This window comes from Trachurus trachurus (assembly GCF_905171665.1).
Source record: "Trachurus trachurus genome assembly, chromosome: 5".
Lineage (NCBI taxonomy): Eukaryota > Metazoa > Chordata > Actinopteri > Carangiformes > Carangidae > Trachurus > Trachurus trachurus.
In genome coordinates, this window is record NC_139896.1 from 26,509,874 (window position 1) to 26,523,904 (window position 14,031).

Genomic DNA, 14,031 nt, shown 5'->3' on the forward strand with positions numbered 1-14,031 from the left:
AACACTGTCACAGCTGCTGCAGTAGCAGGAAGGCTCATGTCATGTGCAAGTGAAGCAAAAATTTTGAGTTTGAAGTTGATTCATGTATTCGTTTGCTGTTGCTCCAAGTGCAGGTTGGATGACTTACCTTAAATAGAAAAAAATATGATGTATGATAATTTAATCATAATTAATTCCAGCCCATATTGTCCCCACTGGGTTTTCTTATTATGTTTCTAATTTTAGGTAGTGTGACTGTCAAAGAGGTTAAATCCTGCAGAAGCTGAAAGTGGAGTTTGACATTTGCTCACCAGCTGTCCTTGGTTACATTCCTTAAAGCGGCCACAAAACACATTTATATCAACATGGTGAAGTAGAGATAATTGCCACATTGTCATAAGCTCATTGTTTTCCAGTTTGGCCTGCAGCTGGCTCTGTTTTGCTCATTCAACCTCTAAAAAGTTGAAAATAAGTGGTACAGAGAGTGCTGAAATAAGCATTTAAGTGGTTATGTACAGTATGTGCATGCAGTGTTTAAATTGATGTAAGAATAAGTCGTGGGTACAGCTGAGCTGAAGTATTACGGTGATATTGTGCAGAGATTGTTTCTGATATTACACGGCTGATTAACTGTTCAGTGTGTGTGGGAAGGAGCTGTTCTTGTGTCTGGCTGTTTTGGCGCACTGCTGCATAGCGCTTACCAGAGGGCAGGCGTGGGAGTAGGTCGTGTCCAGGGTGTGAGGGGTCTGCACTGACTTTTCCCTGCCCGCCTCCCTGGAGTCTGTGGAAGCACCGCGTTTCATCCCTGATTCATAGTTTTAGCATCGTTAAGTGTTGTGTGTGTACAGATGCATCTTGCTTTTTGTTATTTGACTCCAATATTAACATGGAAACATCAGGTCCTTCAGTGTTCAACTGAAGATTTAAAGGGATAGTTCACCCAAAATTCAAATTTCACTCATTATCTACTCACCCTCATGTCGACTAAGGGCTGGGAGAAGTTTTAGAGTCCTCCGTGCCTTCTCTGAGTTACAGCGGGGCTCCGTGCAGCACTGCATGTCCATATGACGGTTGCGAATGGACATCCAAATACCTCCATAGTGCTCATCTGTAATGTCCCTCTTGTACTGAAGCCCCAACATGAGAAATTGTTCCGAAAAAAAATTAAATAAGTATATGTTTTAAGCTTGTTTGTAGCGGAAGCTCCCAGTGTTGCTCTGCCGGAATCTCGCGCGATTTGCGGCGCCGTGAGCGCGATTTGCACAGACACAGGCAAAGCAGTGAACTGAGACACTGGGAGCTTCCGCTACAAACAAGCTTAAAATATAGACTTATTTAATTTTTATCGGAACAATTTCTCATGTTGGGGGTTCAATACAAGAGGGACATTACAGACGAGCACTATGGAGGTATTTGGATGTTTTTGGTGTGTCTTTTTGGACGAAGAAAAGTGAGCTCCGTTCGCAACCGTCATATGGACATGTGCTGCACGGAGCCCCGCTGTAACTCAGAGAAGGCACGGAGGACTTCTCCCAGCCCTTAGTCGACATGAGGGTGAGTAGATAATGAGTGAAATTTGAATTTTGGGTGAACTATCCCTTTAAATAGTCCAACACTGGTTGTGTACAGTAAAGAAAAAAAAAAAGGTTTGAGCCACCTGGGTGCCTCAAAGCCTGAGCGGATCTGACATGTTTGCTGTGCCCCAAGGTGTGAATGTGTGTGTCAAGTGCGTTATCCCTGTGATAGACTGGCGACCTGCACAGGGTGTACCCTTTTGTTTTTGCTCAGTGCAATCTGGGATAAACATCCCCCTCCCCCCACACCCGGGATATTACAAGCAGATCCAGAAAACAGATGGATTTTTAAAAACATTGTTTCACTAGACAAATGAGAAAGTTGACCGAGCTCCTCATTAGTTTATTCAGTCGAGCGTGTTTGAAGAATTACAGCTGTTACATAAGAATCTGTGGCTGCCAGTGAATCATTATCTCAGCTGACATTTGTGTCGACGATGCCTCGCAATAATTCAGCGCTTTTTCCCTTTGCTGAATGTTTAACTTCTGTGTCCATGATCACAAAACGTCTGCCTATAATTGTGAAAACGTCTCAACAGATGGAGCTAGAGAGTTGCGATGCTCCACAATTAGAGCCAAGACAGTGGAATGATGTGCAATGACTGATTATGTGCTTCCATGGACTGTCAAATTTCTTTGTATCTCACACTCCCAGAGGACATTTTCTGTGGCTTTATGGTTTAGGAAATTTCTAGGCCACATATGAAAAAGAAACAAATTTGTTGGGGGCAATAGCCATATGCTTCACGCTGTGTTTGCCAATTTATATAGTTGTAGACCAGAGGGGGAGCAAAGACAATGCCATGCACCACATCAGATAACTTTTGGTAGCTGTCAGTCATGCATGTTGTAAATTGTGATCTTCAAAGAGACTTTCGTAGATTACAGGCAATGTGATGGCCACTCCGAGGGACGGATTCCATTAAATGTCCTATAAACAACCACCCTCCGCATCAGCGAGACAGGAATAAAACCATGTTAATGCACATTTTATGCATATGTCGAGCACAGGCGTATGCCCGTGTGTCATCTGAAATCAGAAGTCTTTATGAATATTCAATCTAGCCATGGATGTAGGGGCTGCCCCCAAGGGAATGAAGTGGAGTGGGGGGGCAGTGTTTGTTATTAGAGCTCAGGAGAGGAGGAAACAGGCCTCGATCACGAGGAATACAGTGTGTGTGTATCATAATGAGGAGCAGACACCCCAGGGTTTGGGCTGATACTTATTTTAGGACTGTAACGGTATATGTATTCATCCTGTGCCGTCACGGTACAGGGGTCACGGTTCGGTGCACACAGTCACACGACGAATACGTCTGAGTGAATATTAAAAAAGTCGAGTCCTCACTCCAATCTAGGTGGCGGTAATGAGCCTAAAAGCTCCCAGCAACTGTCAAAATAGACGAAGAAGTGATGAGAGTGTGAAGTTAGAGGAGCCGTTTGCCCGCTTGCCTCATTTATGTCACCGTGTGGCTTCTCAGTGAAACACAACGACGATTGCTCGCGACTGGTCGACCGGTCAAAGGCTATCAGCAATAGATCGTTTTTAGATTTACAATCAGTTGTCTGTTGTACCGAACCCTTACCGAACCGTGACCCCCAAACCGAGGTACGTACCGAAACCGTGACTTGTGTGTACCGTTACACCCCTAAGATGAGTGAATTTAGCTCTTGGAAAACCCATTGTTCAGTGATGTTTTTAGCAATAGCTGGAGATGTGACCTTTGTGAGAAAGCAGCCTCCTCTTGACATTGTTATTACGATACACTACAAAAACACTTAACTTGAATGTGTTTGATATAACTGAATGCTCGTCTTATAAATATTTTAGATGCTTTTCTCAAGAAAAAATGAAGTCTTTGTCTTGTGAAGTGAGACCTGATAACTTGCACTCTTTAGCTTGTGTTTCAAAGTCAGAAAATCCTTATAACTCCTGTTTTTCTCTTATAAGATGTGGGAAACTGCTCAACCCTCTTCATAATCAGTTTTATTAAATCTGTTAATGTTTTGTAATCATCTCATTGTAATTGAATGGGTTTGTCTCTTTTAAATCAGATATAAGATCTATCTCAATGATCATGGTTGATAGGAATTTCTCAGTTTGTAGTTTTTTGAAGATTTTTGAATGATTTTAATGATGAAGGTTTGTTATGTAGTGTGGAAATTTTCTCCTGTGATCCCAGACTGACTCCATGATGAGACCGTGTGCTGACTGTTCTTCTCATCTACGTGGCTGTGGCTGAGGGTTTGGGGTCATTGTCTCAGGATGCTGAGTGAATCTGGGGCTGATCACATACCCACATCCCTATGAGATACAGCACTGAACACGTGTCTCAGCTTAATCACAATGTTGTCATGTTTGACGTGCTGTATCAACATATTGGACATAAAAAAGACACAAAATATGTTGGTCTATCAGCATCAAACAGAATGAGACAGAAAGTTTGAAGTCTGCACCAAAGTTGACTGCACTGCTCCACGTAGCTATTAAGGTTAATGTTGTGGCAATTCGAAAACACAAGTCGATGATAAAGGAGAGAACAGAAAATTCAAAATGTACCTCACTGAAAAAAATGTGGCCACTTTTGGGCGGTGTAAACAAGCAGTCAGCAGAATATTAACATGCCATAACCTTTAAGGTTGATGCATATTATTTAGATTCACATTTTATGTTCAAAAGTGCAATATTCATCCCCCTTTTTCTGTCTTTGATCTCCACCACCTCCTGAGGGAAACATCTGGCCAGTTTTGCAGTGAGCACAAGCACAAACCAAAATCCTGAAGCCGAGAAGCCAAAAACGATGAGCTTAAAGGTCACTGAAAGGAACTGTACAGTTAGAGTCAGGTGGTTGTAATGTTTGTGGCTTCATCTCTACGTGTGACCCCTCTTATGTGATTCATTAGTCAATACAAGAGTCTTAAACACAGCTGCTTTAAGGAACGGGTTTGATTGCATAACGGAAAATTGCCTTTGCAAAGAGTCGTTGAAATGGACTTGACTTATTCATTTTTACAGTGCACTTCACACTCACCTCTTTGATATTCATGTCATACACATGAACGCATTAATGTCCCAAATATCAACTCTCAGGGCTCACAGGAGAGGCACTCAGAAAGCTATTCTCTGCAGCCCCCAGACCTATCAACAGGGCCAGGGGAGGGGAGAGGCTTCAAGGGGATTGCTGATTGATTAATTGCTCATATACCAAACAGATTCGACTGCGATTGACAGTCGCCCAGATGCGCCCTGATTTACACCCTGTGAAGGATCGTTTTGGATTCTGTATTCATGATGATGCATCTTCCTTTGCTCGCAGCATGCAGTTGGCATTCTTTACCACTCAACAGCCCTGGTTGAATGAAAAATGTTAATCCCCTGACTGCCGATGTCTCTAAAGCCAATTGGCTCATAACTGCATGAAGACCGGGATGATGCTGGGGAGTATGTGGCATGCAGGGGATGACTGCGCACTGCTGCTGGGTGGGCTATTGATCGAAAGAATCACAGAGAAAGAAAGCAGTTTGCTAGGGAAAGGTTTTGGTAGACTTTCAATACCTCCCATGTCTCCTTTTCCTCCCCCCATTTGTTTCTCCCTCCATTTCAGTTCCACCTCCTCCTCCTCTCTCTTGTCTCCTTCTCTCTGCTGCCCTGCTACCAACACTACTCTGTAATTTAATCCATTTAGTCATGGCTTCAGATCAATATCCATTTTCCTTGGCCTCAGGGAGAGCTTCTTGAGTCTGCTTGTTTCAAACAGTGGTTGCGTTGGCCAGCAGGGGCTCCCATGGGCCTGCGGGCTGATACAGATGTAGTACACCACAGTATCTGCAAAAACAAAGCAAAGCTTACATCTAATCTCCCGCTAACCTGCTGCACAAGACACCGCTCTGTGTGCTGGAGCTCTGTGTGTACTTTCACTATTTTTTTTATTTTATTTTATTATTATTATTACAAACTTCCTGTTGTACTTTGGTTGACTTAAAAATCAATGACTGTTTGTCTTCCAGATCACTCTTCCACCGAGATGTTGAAATGAAACGCCTGCCCGCTTAGCAAGTGAATGACATCGAATCAGATTTAATTAAGGCTAATTTGATTAGTGGCTCTTGTATGTGAACAGGAGGAGGAAGGCTGGAATTATTATTTCTTTCCCCTCTGGGATTGATTCACTGTCGGCACAATGTGGCATCTTGGGATAGCAGAAGAAGAACAGTTAGCTTACAGCGCTATAGTGCAATGCAAGACTCTACTGTTTGCACCTAAGGGGTTAATATGAACTGTTTTTTTTTGTTGTTGTTTTTTACCAGTATTACTCTTTTTTAAATCAACTATTTATTACAGTAACTGCTGTATTTATTTACTTTGTGGACTATAGACCTTATTTTGCTTGTCTGGTGTTTTTCAAGCAAATGTTTACCTCATATAAGTAAATGCATAGAAATCCCTATTAAAGGTAATCCACATCACTGCTAACCACCTGTGTATCCTGTCATCATCTAAAAGTCTCAATGTGACAAGTCTAAATTTGTCCCTGGGTGAACATTTGGAGTCCGTGTAACACTGTTAGCTGCTCCACCTCGGTGTCTTCAGCTGGCTCCGTGCTGGCCTGCCACCGGCCAGCTGTGCTCTGTGGACACTGACAGTGATTCTCCTTCACCTGCTCCACTGTGTTGTGCAATGCCATGTTTTATAAATAACCATGTTAAATATTCATCTGTCAGCATTTGCATCCAAAGTATTTTGCACTTCACGACTAAGTTTCATAAAGTCAAAAGGACAGCCAAAGAATTCACCTGTATACTACTTTATACACTGGTGTTAAATAGAATGGCTTCTAACTATGAGTGATGACTGAGTGTCATATCAAAGTGCAGAAATTAAATATTAATGAAACTATACGCACCCCACCTTTGCGTTACTTACAGGTATTTGGTTTTTATGTCAGTACTGTAAGATGATCAGTGACAGAATTTTTTAAAAAGAATACTGATGCAATATTATTATTGACTGATAATATAAAAAAATCTAAAATTGCATAATAGCTGCTAAATGAATAACCTTGAAATTGTTAGTTGTAGTTTTACGAGAATTTATATTATTATCAGTAGTAGTAATATTATTATTTTTGACTCTTAAATGCTTTACCAAATAACAAAGCAGACCATGATAAATGGCAAGGGGAAGTCAAATAATTGTTGTTGTAGCAGCAATTCTTTTCTTTTTTTTCCTAATTAATCAAATAAAATATTGTCAAGTTTCAGTATTGTGGTTTCATGATAGTATAATGATAATAATGACTGTAGAATGAAAATGGTGATGAAATTCTTGTATCCTCTGTATTTTGTCTGTGTTTTTGTTTTCCCAATTCTGGATGTCTAAATTTGGAATAACCAGACTTTATGCATTTTTCATATAACCTCACCTCCAACTAAAGGACTTGAATTTTTCATCAGGGTCCTCATCACCTCAAACATATGGTTCTTATCATATATGCATATAAAAATAGCTCCCCGGCCCCATTGCTGATGTGCCATCACTAACATGATTTCTTTTCTTCTCATATCACTTTGCCTCAGTCTGCCTTTGTGTTCATGTTTTGTTGTTGTGGTTTACCCTGAACCAATTTTAAAGTTGGAAAATGGTCACAAGGCCACAACATTCAGCCATTTTTTCAACAAATTAAAGGCCTCTCTTCAAAAACTCGATCAATTAGTTTCTTGAAACGGCTACATATTTGGTCTATGCTGACATTTTGACATCTGTTCTGCTATTAAAAATACAATATGATGGTGTAATATAAAATGTTTAAATTCAATGAAAACTACCGTCAAAAGTTGCACTTGAATAAAACAGAATAAAACCAAACCACAGTAACTGAACTTTGGCAATATCAATTGTAAGATAGCTCACAGCTGTCATTTCCCCTCAGCTGTTACATGTTACTGACATGTTAATTAAAGCAGAAGTAAGCGATCCGGTCTTTTTGGCCAATGCTGCGTTCCAGGCAGGCTTTTGAAACCGTAAATTACAGCTTCAAGTCACGACTTACGACTTTGTAGCGTTCCAGGCAACCCACTCGTGTTTTTCCGACCTGTTTTACCTGTGAAAGTCACTATAACGGCCACTCGTAACTTCCGACCCGTGAACTCGTACCAGATCGAACTGGTACGACTTCACAGGTCGGAAAAACACGAGTTACGGGTTGCCTTGAACGCACCATAACGTCTTGTCAGCCGATAGAGTTAGCAGCCCCTGCCCTCGTCATGGATCTATTGGTCCTCGTCCCTACGTCACCACATTCAGGCGCATCCCTTGGCTGCACACACAGCCCTTCATGCCGTTCTCTCTCCTCATTGGATGAAACTTGTAGGATACGAGAAAAGTTTTCTCCTCGGCTCAGAGCAGAGCAGAGTGACTGACAGACCCGTGTTTCGGTCCAAACACTCTATGTAAGTGATTGCTGTCGGAAGATATAACTATTTAAGACTTATATTAACACAAAAATATCGCTTACTTCTGCTTTAAATTAGGCAGTTGATTAGTTTAATCCCAAAGGAACGGAGTGGTTAGGACACTCTTAAATCTGGTATTCACTTGCATTCAATTGTAGATTATTGTACTGATTTAGATTATATTTATAATAAAATATGGACATACACTAAGCAAAAAAGAAGAAGCAAAGAATCAAAATAAAGTTTATTCTCCAAAAAAGCTGAATGAACATCTTGTTGGTCGATCGTGCATTTTCCTTTTGTATTCTGTCAAGATTATTCAAAGGCAGAGTGCACTAGCTGCATCTTCAGAGCAAAGTAATCAGCCTAAAAAGGCATGAATGAAGGAATACAAGCATTGTGTCTATTATGTAGTCTTCCAGCCACCCTGAAAACTTTAAACACTCTGTCCTCAACTTGGTTCCTTTTGTACTTTCTGCTAAAATGACAATGTGCACTGCATTTCCAGAGGGAGTCATTGATTTCTGAGTTTCCACAGAATAAGACCCGTGTTGTTGCTGTGCAGGCACAAAGAAATACAGATGGTGCCACTGCCTCGCACATCCTGCTCATGCTTACTCCGTCTTTCTTCTCACCAGTTCAGCCCTTTCAGCGTGTACACAAATGCACAACATGATGAATCCAGAGCAAAGGTGCACAATCTGCAGTTTTATCTATACAGATTGTGAAAGATTACATGCAAACAGAGATAAGTTTCCACAAATGACTTGGTTTCCGGCCTCAGAGGCGTATGTGAAACTGCCTCAAGTATCCCAAATTGTTTCTATCGGAAAGCTGTCTTTGCAATCAAGTGTGTCTCTGCTTATCTCCCCTGCAGAAATTTCTGTTGTTCCCTTCTGCCAGTCAATATGCGCCCAAGGTGGAATTGGAAAACCCATCATCTGTTACTATCTCATCCATGCATGTAATGGTGTTTAATACAAGGACTCAGCTCTTGTTAGAACTGAGAGAAACCCGTCTTTATCGTGTACTGACTGCCTGCCACTGTTGGCTATTGTGCTTTCTTTGTTTCCCTCTCTCTCCTGCCAAAGATTTGAGTCAATCGCCTATCCACTAAATGAACTCATTCACACTCTTAAAACAAAACCCAAATCATTTCCAGGTTCATTTTTATACACTTTCTGACTTTTCCTGTTGTTACAGTAAAGACACGCTGAGGAGTTGTTCATTTCTAAATTCACAGTTATTACTGGCTGAATTCATGTGTTTTACTTGCACAAAACAATAAGAACACTTTCTCTTTCTAAAAATAAGAATGACCAAGGTCACCCTTTCAATCTGACGTAGTCGTAACGGTACGCTGGGACTGAACACAAGAGTGCTGTCTTGCCTTTTACTCCAGCAACAAGTAAAATTGCTTTTAGAAAATATGCTCAATATAGAGTCAAGGGCAGAGTCTATTTTTAAGGAAGGAAAGGATTCTTCTTACTCTCTGAAATTCTTTGATGTCCAAAAGTTAAAAAAGGCTAAAAGCCTGTGGCTAAGCACTGTGAATCTAAAGATGAGGGCAGGTTTTGCCACAGCAATATACTTTTGGACATAAAAGACAGTATAGGCAGACATGATAGTAATACATGCCTGTCTTATTTCTAGCTGGGGTCTGTGCAAACGCTGGATTTTCCTTTTAGAAAAGTATTACGTGAGCCGTTGCATTATGGAGGTGGATTGTCTTAGAGTATCACTTCCTTGAGAATAAATGTCTTGACTCTCAGCTGAATATATTGAGCATGTCTAATTGATTCATGACTGCCAATATCATTACTATCATTAAGACATATATCTCCAGCACTCTCTGGATATGGAGCTTGTCAAGGGCAGCTATTATGGCGGTGTTACACCGGGAGTGACCTGGCTGTGAACCGTCAGCATTATCTGTGGATTAATTGCGCTGCCTCCTCGTCACCGCTCTACCTGCTCTTGGCCGTGGCTCTCTGCATCTTTCCCTTTGTCCTTTCTTCTCACTTGAATTCAAATGCATCCCTCTGTCATTCCTTCTCCGCGTACCTCTGATAAAATGTGTTTTTTTTTGTTAATCATCAGATTAAATTGTATATTCTTGCTTCCCTTTTCTCTTATCTTCAGATTCTGTGCCAACTGCAATGAAGCAGGGAATGTGTTTAATCTGTCAGTGACCATTGTCGTCGCTGTGCCCCCTGTTGGGAAATTCAGAAACATGGAGCAGTGCCCATTGTTTTCATTGAAAGCACCACAGAGAGCATTAACCTAACACAGGAAGCTCTGCGTGGCTCTGGCTTCAAGACAAATATTTACCCCTGCGTGCAGCCGTGCACGCATACACATGCATGTGCACACACAAACATGTGTCCGTGCAGGTGAACACACACCTGCACGCACACATCCCTAACATGCACACAGATTTCACGCCATTGTTCTTCATCTTATTCACAAATGAAGGAACTGCACTTGAATTCCACGTCTCACATCGATTCTGATCTTTCCAGCGTGCTAAATTTATCTCTTACATTTATCTTTACCCTGATGTGGCCAGCAGCAGTTGTTGTGGCACATGATGCCACGCAGCGTGGTAGAAAAGAATGAGCAATCCCCTTATCACACTAGACCAATAAAAAATGTTTTCCTTTTGAAAATGATGCAGTGGAAATGCTGCAGTAACATCACAGATAATCACCACTTTTTGAAGGTGAGAATTCACTGCAGCAGTGCTGGGATGTCCCGCTCAGGATTGATTGCTCTCTATTTTACATCTTAATATGTGTCGAATGCACAGTGCGCCTTGTTCAAAGGCATCTACCAACTATCGCCATTTTTTTCCAGCCTTCAAATTCAGATCACATCCTGTTTATCCAGGAGCCTTCACACTAAAAACATTGATTAGTACGAGGAGTGATATATTCCACTGAGTGACTGCTGCTGCAGTAAAAGGCCAAGGTGCCTGCTCAAGCTTTTTCAGCTTAGAAGACTATTTGATTGTAAAGACAGGGTTCAAACAAGCTGCCACAAATGTTGTTTATAAATTTTCATCTGCTAACGTACCCAGAATGGCAATGCTAACTTTTTTTTTCTTTTTTTTTTAACCATGCTGTTAAGCCTATTATTAGCGTGTTAAAATTCAGCTGAGTTCAGTGTCACTAGTTTTGCAGGTTTTTCGGAATAAAAATCCTCACCTGAATATGGCACTAGATGGATATAGAGTCAGAGAAATGCCAAAATGGTTACAATTCTTGAGGGGGTCACCGAGCATCGAACGTATCTGTGAAAACATTTTTGAATGTTCCTTCGCTGAAGGAAAAGTCTGCAGGACAGATTTTTCTCCAGTGGTGCCATGGAGGTTTTTTTTGCAAATCTTAGAGAGAAGATTTTTGCAAATCTTAGAGAAATGCCACTAATCTGGTCAAAAATACAAGTAAACTACTCTGCACCAATTTTTTATGGAATCTGGTGTCAAATTCCCTAGATGCACCAAATGCTATTGATAAGAGGTTATTTGGGGAAATTCACAGAATAATCCAGTGAGATTACCAACTAAACACAGTTGGGCGCTGGGAAAAAGATTGTATCTATACCCTCCAGTGTCTGTTTCTCGCTCCCCATCTCTAACGCTGATGGATATCCAGCGCTACGTCTTCACTCAGCCGTGCACACTTGCCCTCGCATTTCCCTGCAGAGAGGTCAGCTCTGTCTGTGGCTGCTGGAAAGCTTTCACAGGCGTCACATCTTTTAGTCACTCAGCATTGCTGTTGCCTCCACTGAAGTGATTTCTTTTCATCCCCAACTTTAAAGTTAACTTTTTACAATGACGCAATATTTGAAGAGTGTCTTTACAAAAATGAGACACCCTCAAAATTAAACTGCATGTTGAATTTGTTTTGAATTTCAAATGGCACTGTATGTGCAGCACATGCTGTTGGCCTGTAAATAACCTCTGTTATCTGTTAAGCATTATTTGTTCTTGGACATTATTATTTTGGGGCTTTCCTGCTTTTCCAGGGATGAACAGTAAAAATTCCCACATTTAGGGGCTCTGAAAGTGATCCTTTGGTTGAATGGCATCCCTGCTGCCTTGGGGAACAGATGACCTCAAAGGTCAGCATCAGAGCATTCTTGTCCATGACTCTCGGGTGAACGTCCTCTCAGACTCTTAGGAGACCAAGCTAAACACAATGCAGTGGGATTTCAGAGATTGAACCCTATGACTGTCATTTGCATCTTCAGATTCCCAAGCATAGAGGGAAGTATAGAGCCCATTTTATGGTGTTCACGACTAGCTCACTGGGAGTTTTATTGCAATTTGTGGATTTGTTTGAAGCCAGACAGCCTATCTTCAGGTAATAGCATCCTAGGTTGATTAGCTTTATTAGATCTTTACCCAGTGGCCTCATTCTGTGCCTGCTTAATACCGGCTGATCAGGTGGGAACTGGAGGGCACCAAATTGCAGAGAAGGATAATGATTTACAGGCTGGAGTGGTGAGAAAAGTGGCTTTAGAAGTTGCGCAGTGTTATTAAAAATGTCAATTGTGGACCCTGGGGACACATAACAGCAGGTGGAAAGAACGTCACAGACACACACACACACACACACACACACACACACACACACACACACACACACACACACACACACAGAATCCTGAAAAGGCATCCGTGTCAGGGAGCACAAACAATTTAGGTGCACACATACACACAGTGTGCAGATGAAAACATTGCACTCCAATGTGTGTGTGTGTGTGTGTGTGTGTGTGTGTGTGTGTGTGTGTGTGTGTGTGTGTGTGTGTGTGTGTGTGTGTGTGTGTGTTTACTGTATGCGCTGCCTCTCTGTGACTTGCACAGTGTGCATGTCTTTGTTAGAGAAGAGTGTTCATGAGTCACTGCTGTCTTTAGCCTGGGGCTCAGCAGCCAGCCAGCTGAAGGAGGGGATGCATGTTTTATTTTAGTCGCTCTAATATGCCGTGAAGACATCATTATCTTGAAACATGTTGAATTCCAGAGCCTCTATTGTTTAAAATGGCACAGAGGATGTGGGACTCTTAAACAGTTTCATCCTCATCACAGTCATAGAGATCATTAGATGTGTGCAATTCCATGTGCTTCATTAGATGTGGCCTTTGTTAGTGCCAGCTAAGTAAGCTAAGCATTGTGCGACTGTGTTAACCCTCCTTGGCAAGAGAAGGATGTTATCTTTTCTGTCGTGCACATACCAGCGCTGCCCATAGGGAAGAGGTGAGCATGCAAGGAGCTTGGCTGATTGAGGGCACAGGGCACTGAGGCGCACAGTGCATGGCTACGATTGCCTGTGAATACCAAGGATGGCTCACAAGAGATGCTTTTGTCAGCATCAGATCCTTTTCAGAGTCATGAATAGCATAGAGTGTCTGAGATCCTTTTTTTTTTTTTTTTCTTCAATTTTTTTAACCGCTGCAGTTCCCAAGAGTTCACATTCCCCTTACACGACCATGTCAAAGAACACAATAAAAACACTTTAATGCATTTATGGTTTGATAATATATTTTCTTTCACTGACATGACACTTATTTTTTGTGTCCATATGGTTTAGTCAAATTTAAAGGGTTAGAATTTGAAAATAAATGTATGATTACCTTGCACACATTGTTTCTTTGGGGACCCAATATAAACATTTCTGCTTTTAATCCGTTTTAAGAGAATGTATTGGAGAATTATGGCAAAAATGTCTAAGTGGTATAACCATGAAAACTTTGCACCAAATAATTAAACTTGCTTCAAACACTTAAATTCTCAATAAAACACGATATTAGTTTGGCATGATCTTATATTATATAAAGGTAATGGAATACAATTGTTCTAAATATGAAATTTAAATTGGGGAATCTGTGGTGTCAAGTAGCTATAATGTAACTACCATTTAAGAGGCCAGTTTGCAGTATTGAGAAGAATGCCATGTGACAGGATATGGTCTAACAGGTTACACCATTTGACTCCCATTGAAAGCCTTTCTGTTAGAGGCCA

The 14,031-nt window shown here is 41.3% G+C and overlaps 1 protein-coding gene across 1 annotated transcript in view; it reads right to left on the reverse strand.

Annotated features, from left to right (window-relative positions):
* The window catches only part of phc2b (polyhomeotic homolog 2b), a 233,622-nt gene that overhangs the window by 123,160 nt on the left and 96,431 nt on the right, over positions 1 to 14,031 (reverse strand). The window lies entirely within an intron of this gene.